This window comes from Balaenoptera borealis (assembly GCF_965194805.1).
Source record: "Balaenoptera borealis genome assembly, chromosome: 17".
NCBI lineage: Eukaryota > Metazoa > Chordata > Mammalia > Artiodactyla > Balaenopteridae > Balaenoptera > Balaenoptera borealis.
In genome coordinates, this window is record NC_138876.1 from 45,990,834 (window position 1) to 45,999,963 (window position 9,130).

At 48.7% G+C, this 9,130-nt stretch overlaps 2 long non-coding RNA genes across 2 annotated transcripts; both read left to right on the top strand.

The window, feature by feature from the left end:
- Positions 1-80: 80 nt before the first annotated feature.
- LOC309614988 lies at positions 81-3,695 on the top strand. Its single transcript, XR_014236491.1, has 2 exons — positions 81-2,184; positions 3,075-3,695. It is a non-coding gene; the product is annotated as an uncharacterized lncRNA (long non-coding RNA).
- A 156-nt stretch (positions 3,696-3,851) lies between these two features.
- Positions 3,852-5,793, top strand: LOC309614989. Its single transcript, XR_014236492.1, has 2 exons — positions 3,852-3,963; positions 4,853-5,793. It is a non-coding gene; the product is annotated as an uncharacterized lncRNA (long non-coding RNA).
- The last annotated feature ends 3,337 nt before the right edge of the window (positions 5,794-9,130 follow it).

Consider the following 9,130-nt stretch of genomic DNA (forward strand, 5'->3'; position numbering starts at 1 on the left):
TTGCTAGGCTATCGGGCTTAGCTTCTTCTCAAACCCTGCAGTGTAAGAGGAAGAACTGTGCTTTGGTAACAGCAGGAACGCAAGCCGACCTTCTACTGTAAGGATGGGGTCTTAAGGTATGACTTTGTAGAAGGAATGCGAAGCAGTTTTGGTTTCTCAGTGCCGCTCAGCCTAGGGCAATGAGGCAGTTTTGCATGACATATAGGACATGAGAGAACAGATTTCCTGGAACTATTGGAGTGCTGATGAAATCCAGCTCTCCCAAGGAAGAGTGCAGTATGTTGACCTACACTCAGCATACACAGAGTGACTGGGAAAGGTTTCCGGGCCTGGATGTTTCTTAGCAACCCAGTGGAGCCTGCCGGTTCTCGGTGTTCTTGAAAGGAATAGGATGCCCATGCGAGGTCCTCGGTGTCTTGAAAAGCGAACTAACTTTAAAGGAAAACGGAACTGAAACTAATGCCTCAAGGAAACTGCTCCAAGCTTCCACTTCGGCAGGGCTATTCAAGGCTTAACCTTGAGGAGAAAACTCACTTCAAATTTCCAATTAGCTCTACAGCGTCTCAGGAGGAGCTCCCACGCAGGCTGTGAAAGCACCCTGTTGATTTAGAGAAAACTCCTTCCCATCCCAGTACCCTGCCTAAAGTGACCAGAGACCCGTCCAAAACACTGTTATTTAGGTAGCTTCAAGGCAGCATGAATGGAGCATCCAAAATGGGAAAGCAAGGCTTGTGCCATTAGGTCCCCGTTTCCAGCGAACACGCAGCCTACCTCCTTGTGATTTTTACCAAGTATATATACACTCTAGCTACACACTGGTCCCTTCCTTGAATTAAGTTTATTTGGCACAGAGTTCTGCGTGTAGCCAACCGCCTCCCCCAAGGAGCGCTCTTGCTAGACTATCGGGCTTAGCTTCTTCTAAAACCCTGCAGTGTAAGAGGAAGAACTGTGCTTTGGTTACAGCAGGAACGCAAGCCGACTTTCTCCTGTAAGGATGGGGTCTTAAGGTATGACTTTGTAGAAGGAATGCGAAGCAGTTTTGGTTTCTCAGTGCCACTCAGCCTAGGGCAATGAGGCAGATTTGCATGACATGTAGGATGTGAGAGAACAGATTTCCTGGAGCGGTTGGAGTGCTGAGGAAATCTAGCTCTCCCAAGGAAGAGTGCAGTGTGTTGCCCTACACTCAGCATACACAGAATGACTGGGAAAGTAGTCCGGGCCTGGAAGTTTCTAAGCAGCCTAGTGGAGCCTGCTGGTACTCTATGTTCTTCCAGGGAATAGGGTGCCCACACGAGGTCCTCGGTGTCTTGAAAAGCTTACTAACCTTAAAAGGAAACAGACCTGAAACTAATGACTCAAGGAAACTGCTCCAACCTTAGCTTCGGCAGGGCTATTCAAGGCTTTACCTTGAGGAAAGGACTTATGACAGGTTTCCTTTTAGCTCTAGAGCGTCTCAGGAGAAGCTCCCACCCAGGCTATGAAAGCACCGTGTTGATGTGGACAACACTCGTTCCCTTCCCAGAGCCTTGCCTACAGTGACTAGAGACCCGTCCTAAAACTGTTATTTAGGTAGCTTCAAGGATGCTTGAATGGAGCATTCAAAATGGGAAAGCAAGGCTTGTGCCATTAGGTCCCCGTTTCCAGCGAACACGCAGCCTACCTCCTTGTGATTTCTACCAAGTAAATATACACTCTAGCTACACACTGGTCCCTTCCTTGAATAAAGTTTATTTGGCACGGAGTTCTGCGTGTAGCCAACCGCCTCCCCCAAGGAGCGCTCTTGCTAGGCTATCGGGCTTAGCTTCTTCTAAAACCCTGCAGTGTAAGAGGAAGAACTGTGCTTTGGTTACAGCAGGAACGCAAGCCGACTTTCTCCTGTAAGGATGGGGTCTTAAGGTATGACTTTGTAGAAGGAATGCGAAGCAGTTTTGGTTTCTCGGTGCCACTCAGCCTAGGGCAATGAGGCAGATTTGCATGACATGTAGGACGTGAGAGAACAGATTTCCTGGAGCTGTTGGAGTGCTGAGGAAATCTAGCTCTCCCAAGGAAGAGTGTAGTGTGTTGCCCTACACTCAAAATACACAGAGAGACTGGGAAATGTTTCCGAGTCGGGATGTTTCTTAGCAGCCCAGTGGAGCCTGCCGGTACTCGGTGTTCTTGCAGGGAATAGGGTGCCCACGCGAGGTCCTTGGTGTCTTGAAAAGCTTACTAACCTTAAGAGAAAACAGTCTTGAAACTAGTGCCTCAAGGAAACTGCTCCAAACTTAGCTTTGGCAGGTCTATTCAAGGCTTTACCTTGAAGAAAGGACTCACGTCAAGTTTCCTTTTATCTCTAGAGCGTCTCAGGAGAGGCTCCCACCCAGGCTATGAAAGCACCCTGTTGATGTAGAGAACACTCGTTCCCTTCCCAGAGCCCTGCCTACAGTGACTAAAGACGCGTCCTAAAACTGTGATTTAGGTAGCTTCTAGGCAGCATGAATGGAGCATTCAAAATGGGAAAGCAAGGCTTGTGCCATCAGGTCCCCGTTTCCAGCGAACACGCAGCCTACCTCCTTGTGATTTCTACCAAGTAAATACACACTCTAGCTACACATTGGTCCCTTCCTTGAATAAAGTTTATTTGGCACGGAGTTCTGCGTGTAGCCAACCGCCTCCCCCAAGGAGCGCTCTAGGTACTCTATCGGGGCTTAGCCTCTTATCAAACCCTGCTGTGTAAGAGGAAGAACAGTGCTTTGGTTACATCAGGAATGCAAGCCCACTTTCTCCTATAAGTATGGGGTCTTAAGGTATGACTTTGTAAAAGGAATGCGAAGCAGTTTTGGTTTCTCGGTGCCGCTCAGCCTAGGGCAATGAGGCAGATTTGCATGACACGTAGGACTTGAGAGAACAAATTTCCTGGAGCGGTTGGAGTGCTGAGGAAATCTAGCTCTCCCAAGGAAGAGTGCAGTGTGTTGCCCCACACTCAGCATACACAGAATGACTGGGAAAGTAGTCCGGGCCTGGAAGTTTCTAAGCAGCCTAGTGGAGCCTGCTGGTACTCTATGTTCTTCCAGGGAATAGGGTGCCCACACGAGGTCCTCGGTGTCTTGAAAAGCTTACTAACCTTAAAAGGAAACAGACCTGAAACTAATGACTCAAGGAAACTGCTCCAACCTTAGCTTCGGCAGGGCTATTCAAGGCTTTACCTTGAGGAAAGGACTTACGACAGGTTTCCTTTTAGCTCTAGAGCGTCTCAGGAGAAGCTCCCACCCAGGCTATGAAAGCACCGTGTTGATGTGGACAACACTCGTTCCCTTCCCAGAGCCTTGCCTACAGTGACTAGAGACCCGTCCTAAAACTGTTATTTAGGTAGCTTCAAGGATGCTTGAATGGAGCATTCAAAATGGGAAAGCAAGGCTTGTGCCATTAGGTCCCCGTTTCCAGCGAACACGCAGCCTACCTCCTTGTGATTTCTACCAAGTAAATATACACTCTAGCTACACACTGGTCCCTTCCTTGAATAAAGTTTATTTGGCACGGAGTTCTGCGTGTAGCCAACCGCCTCCCCCAAGGAGCGCTCTTGCTAGGCTATCGGGCTTAGCTTCTTCTCAAACCCTGCAGTGTAAGAGGAAGAACTGTGCTTTGGTTACAGCAGGAACGCAAGCCGACTTTCTCCTGTAAGGATGGGGTCTTAAGGTATGACTTTGTAGAAGGAATGCGAAGCAGTTTTGGTTTCTCGGTGCCACTCAGCCTAGGGCAATGAGGCAGATTTGCATGACATGTAGGACGTGAGAGAACAGATTTCCTGGAGCTGTTGGAGTGCTGAGGAAATCTAGCTCTCCCAAGGAAGAGTGTAGTGTGTTGCCCTACACTCAAAATACACAGAGAGACTGGGAAATGTTTCCGAGTCGGGATGTTTCTTAGCAGCCCAGTGGAGCCTGCCGGTACTCGGTGTTCTTGCAGGGAATAGGGTGCCCACGCGAGGTCCTTGGTGTCTTGAAAAGCTTACTAACCTTAAGAGAAAACAGACCTGAAACTAGTGCCTCAAGGAAACTGCTCCAAACTTAGCTTCGGCAGGTCTATTCAAGGCTTTACCTTGAAGAAAGGACTCACGTCAAGTTTCCTTTTATCTCTAGAGCGTCTCAGGAGAGGCTCCCACCCAGGCTATGAAAGCACCCTGTTGATGTAGAGAACACTCGTTCCCTTCCCAGAGCCCTGCCTACAGTGACGAAAGACACGTCCTAAAACTGTTATTTAGGTAGCTTCAAGGCAGCATGATTGGAGCTTTCAAAATGGGAAAGCAAGGCTTGTGCCATAAGGTCCCCGTTTCCAGTGAACACGCAGCCTACCTCCTTGTGATTTCTACAAAGTAAATATACATTCTAGCTACACACTGGTCCCTCCCTTGAATTAAGTTTATTTGGCACTGAGTTCTGCGTGTAGCCAACAACCTCCCCCAAGGAGCGCTCTAGGTAGGCTATCGGGCTTAGCTTCTTCTAAAACCCTGCTGTGTAAGAGGAAGAACTGTGCTTTGGTTACAGCAGGAACTCAAGCCCACTTTCTCCTGTAAGGATGGGGTCTTAAGGTATTTCTTTGTAGAAGGAATGCGAAGCAGTTTTGGTTTCTCAGTGCCGCTCAGCCTAGGGCAATGAGGCAGATTTGCATGACATGTAGGACGTGAGAGAACACCTTTCCTTGAGCTGTTGGAGTGCTGAGGAAATCTAGCTCTCCCAAGGAAGAGTGCAGTGTGTTGCCCTACACTCAAAATACACAGAGTGACTGGGTAAGGTTTCCGGGTCGGGATGTTTCTTAGCAGCCCAGTGGAGACTGCCGGTACTCGGTGTTCTTGCAGGGAATAGGGTGCCCACGCGAGGTCCTCGGTGTCTTGAAAAGCTTACTAACCTGAAAAGAAAGCAGACCTGAAACTAATGCCTCAAGGAAACTTCTCCAAATTTAGCTTCGGCAGGGCTATTCAAGGCTTTTCCTTGAAGAAAGGATTCACGTCAAGTTTCCTTTTATCTCTAGAGCGTCTTAGGAGAGGCTCCCACCCAGGCTATGAAAGCACCCTGTTGATGTAGAGAACACTCGTTCCCTTCCCAGAGCCCTGCCTACAGTGACGAAAGTCACGTCCTAAAACTGTTATTTAGGTAGCTTCAAGGCAGCATGAATGGAGCTTTCAAAATGGGAAAGCAAGGCTTGTGCCATAAGGCCCCCGGTTCCACTGAACACGCAGCCTACCTCCTTGTGATTTCTACCAAGTAAATATACACTCTAGCTACACACTGGTCCCTTCCTTGAATTAAGTTTATTTGGCACTGAGTTCTGCGTGTAGCCAACAACCTCCCCCAAGGAGCGCCCTAGGTAGGCTATCGGGCTTAGCTTCTTCTAAAACCCTGCTGTGTAAGAGGAAGAACTGTGCTTTGGTTACAGCAGGAACGCAAGCCGACTTTCTCCTGTAAGGATGGGGTCTTAAGGTATGACTTTGTAGAAGGAATGCGAAGCAGTTTTGGTTTCTCAGTGCCACTCAGCCTAGGGCAATGAGGCAGATTTGCATGACATGTAGGACGTGAGAGAACACCATTCCTTGAGCTGTTGGAGTGCTGAGGAAATCTAGCTCTCCCAAGGAAGAGTGCAGTGTGTTGCCCTACACTCAAAATACACAGAGTGACTGGGTAAGGTTTCCGGGTCGGGATGTTTCTTAGCAGCCCAGTGGAGACTGCCGGTACTCGGTGTTCTTGCAGGGAATAGGGTGCCCACGCGAGGTCCTCGGTGTCTTGAAAAGCTTACTAACCTGAAAAGAAAGCAGACCTGAAACTAATGCCTCAAGGAAACTTCTCCAAATTTAGCTTCGGCAGGGCTATTCAAGGCTTTACCTTGAAGAAAGGATTCACGTCAAGTTTCCTTTTATCTCTAGAGCGTCTTAGGAGAGGCTCCCACCCAGGCTTTGAAAGCACCCTGTTGATGTAGAGAACACTCGTTCACTTCCCAGAGCCCTGCCTACAGTGACTAAAGACACGTCCTAAAACTGTTATTTAGGTAGCTTCAAGGCAGCATGAATGGAGCTTTCAAAATGGGAAAGCAAGGCTTGTGCCATAAGGTCCCCGTTTCCAGTGAACACGCAGCCTACCTCCTTGTGATTTCTACCAAGTAAATATACACTCTAGCTACACACTGGTCCCTTCCTTGAATAAAGTTTATTTGGCACGGAGTTCTGCGTGTAGCCAACGGCCTCTCTGATGGAGCGCTCTAGGTATGCTATCAGGGCTTTGCCTCTTCTCAAACGCTGCAGTGTAAGAGGAAGAACTGTGCTTTGGTAACAGCAGGAACGCAAGCCGACTTTCTCCTGTAAGGATGGGGTCTTAAGGTATGACTTTGTAGAAGGAATGCGAAGCAGTTTTGGTTTCTCGGTGCCGCTCAGCCTAGGGCAATGAGGCAGATTTGCATGACACGTAGGACTTGAGAGAACAGATTTCCTGGAGCTGTTGGAGTGCTGAGGAAATCTACCTATCCCAAGGAAGAGTGCAGTGTGTTCCCTACACTCAGCATACACAGAATGACTCGGAAAGTTTTCCGGGCCTGGAAGTTTCTTAGCAGCCTAGTGGAGCCTGCCGGTACTCGGTGTTCGTGCAGAGAATAAGGTGCCCACGCGAGGTCCTCCGTTTCCTGAAAAGCTTACTAACGTTAAAGAAAGCAGACCTAAAGCTAATGCCTCAAGGACTCTGCTCCAAGCTTCCACTTCGGCAGGGCTATTCAAGGCTTTACCTTGAGGAAAGGACTCACGTCAAGTTTCCTTATAGCTCTAGAGCGTCTCAGGAGAAGCTCGCACCCAGGCTATGAAAGCACCCTTTTGATGTAGACAACACTCGTTCCCTTCCCAGAGCCCTGCCTACAGTGACTAAAGACGCGTCCTAAAACTGTGACTTAGGTAGCTTCTAGGCAGCATGAATGGAGCATTCAAAATGGGAAAGCAAGGCTTGTGCCATCAGGTCCCCGTTTCCAGCGAACACGCAGCCTACCTCCTTGTGATTTCTACCAAGTAAATACACACTCTAGCTACACATTGGTCCCTTCCTTGAATAAAGTTTATTTGGCACGGTGTTCTGCGTGTAGCCAACCGCCTCCCCCAAGGAGCGCTCTAGGTACTCTATCGGGGCTTAGCCTCTTATCAAACCCTGCTGTGTAAGAGGAAGAACAGTGCTTTGGTTACATCAGGAATGCAAGCCGACTTTCTCCTATAAGTATGGGGTCTTAAGGTATGACTTTGTAAAAGGAATGCGAAGCAGTTTTGGTTTCTCGGTGCCGCTCAGCCTAGGGCAATGAGGCAGATTTGCATGACACGTAGGACTTGAGAGAACAAATTTCCTGGAGCGGTTGGAGTGCTGAGGAAATCTAGCTCTCCCAAGGAAGAGTGCAGTGTGTTGCCCTACACTCAGCATACACAGAATGACTGGGAAAGTAGTCCGGGCCTGGAAGTTTCTAAGCAGCCTAGTGGAGCCTGCTGGTACTCTATGTTCTTCCAGGGAAAAGGGTGCCCACACGAGGTCCTCGGTGTCTTGAAAAGCTTACTAACCTTAAAAGGAAACAGACCTGAAACTAATGACTCAAGGAAACTGCTCCAACCTTAGCTTCGGCAGGGCTATTCAAGGCTTTACCTTGAGGAAAGGACTTACGACAGGTTTCCTTTTAGCTCTAGAGCGTCTCAGGAGAAGCTCCCACCCAGGCTATGAAAGCACCGTGTTGATGTGGACAACACTCGTTCCCTTCCCAGAGCCTTGCCTACAGTGACTAGAGACCCGTCCTAAAACTGTTATTTAGGTAGCTTCAAGGATGCTTGAATGGAGCATTCAAAATGGGAAAGCAAGGCTTGTGCCATTAGGTCCCCGTTTCCAGCGAACACGCAGCCTACCTCCTTGTGATTTCTACCAAGTAAATATACACTCTAGCTACACACTGGTCCCTTCCTTGAATAAAGTTTATTTGGCACGGAGTTCTGCGTGTAGCCAACCGCCTCCCCCAAGGAGCGCTCTTGCTAGGCTATCGGGCTTAGCTTCTTCTCAAACCCTGCAGTGTAAGAGGAAGAACTGTGCTTTGGTAACAGCAGGAACGCAAGCCGACCTTCTACTGTAAGGATGGGGTCTTAAGGTATGACTTTGTAGAAGGAATGCGAAGCAGTTTTGGTTTCTCAGTGCCGCTCAGCCTAGGGCAATGAGGCAGTTTTGCATGACATATAGGACATGAGAGAACAGATTTCCTGGAACTATTGGAGTGCTGATGAAATCCAGCTCTCCCAAGGAAGAGTGCAGTATGTTGACCTACACTCAGCATACACAGAGTGACTGGGAAAGGTTTCCGGGCCTGGATGTTTCTTAGCAACCCAGTGGAGCCTGCCGGTTCTCGGTGTTCTTGAAAGGAATAGGATGCCCATGCGAGGTCCTCGGTGTCTTGAAAAGCGAACTAACTTTAAAGGAAAACGGAACTGAAACTAATGCCTCAAGGAAACTGCTCCAAGCTTCCACTTCGGCAGGGCTATTCAAGGCTTAACCTTGAGGAGAAAACTCACTTCAAATTTCCAATTAGCTCTACAGCGTCTCAGGAGGAGCTCCCACGCAGGCTGTGAAAGCACCCTGTTGATTTAGAGAAAACTCCTTCCCATCCCAGTACCCTGCCTAAAGTGACCAGAGACCCGTCCAAAACACTGTTATTTAGGTAGCTTCAAGGCAGCATGAATGGAGCATCCAAAATGGGAAAGCAAGGCTTGTGCCATTAGGTCCCCGTTTCCAGCGAACACGCAGCCTACCTCCTTGTGATTTTTACCAAGTATATATACACTCTAGCTACACACTGGTCCCTTCCTTGAATTAAGTTTATTTGGCACAGAGTTCTGCGTGTAGCCAACCGCCTCCCCCAAGGAGCGCTCTTGCTAGACTATCGGGCTTAGCTTCTTCTAAAACCCTGCAGTGTAAGAGGAAGAACTGTGCTTTGGTTACAGCAGGAACGCAAGCCGACTTTCTCCTGTAAGGATGGGGTCTTAAGGTATGACTTTGTAGAAGGAATGCGAAGCAGTTTTGGTTTCTCAGTGCCACTCAGCCTAGGGCAATGAGGCAGATTTGCATGACATGTAGGATGTGAGAGAACAGATTTCCTGGAGCGG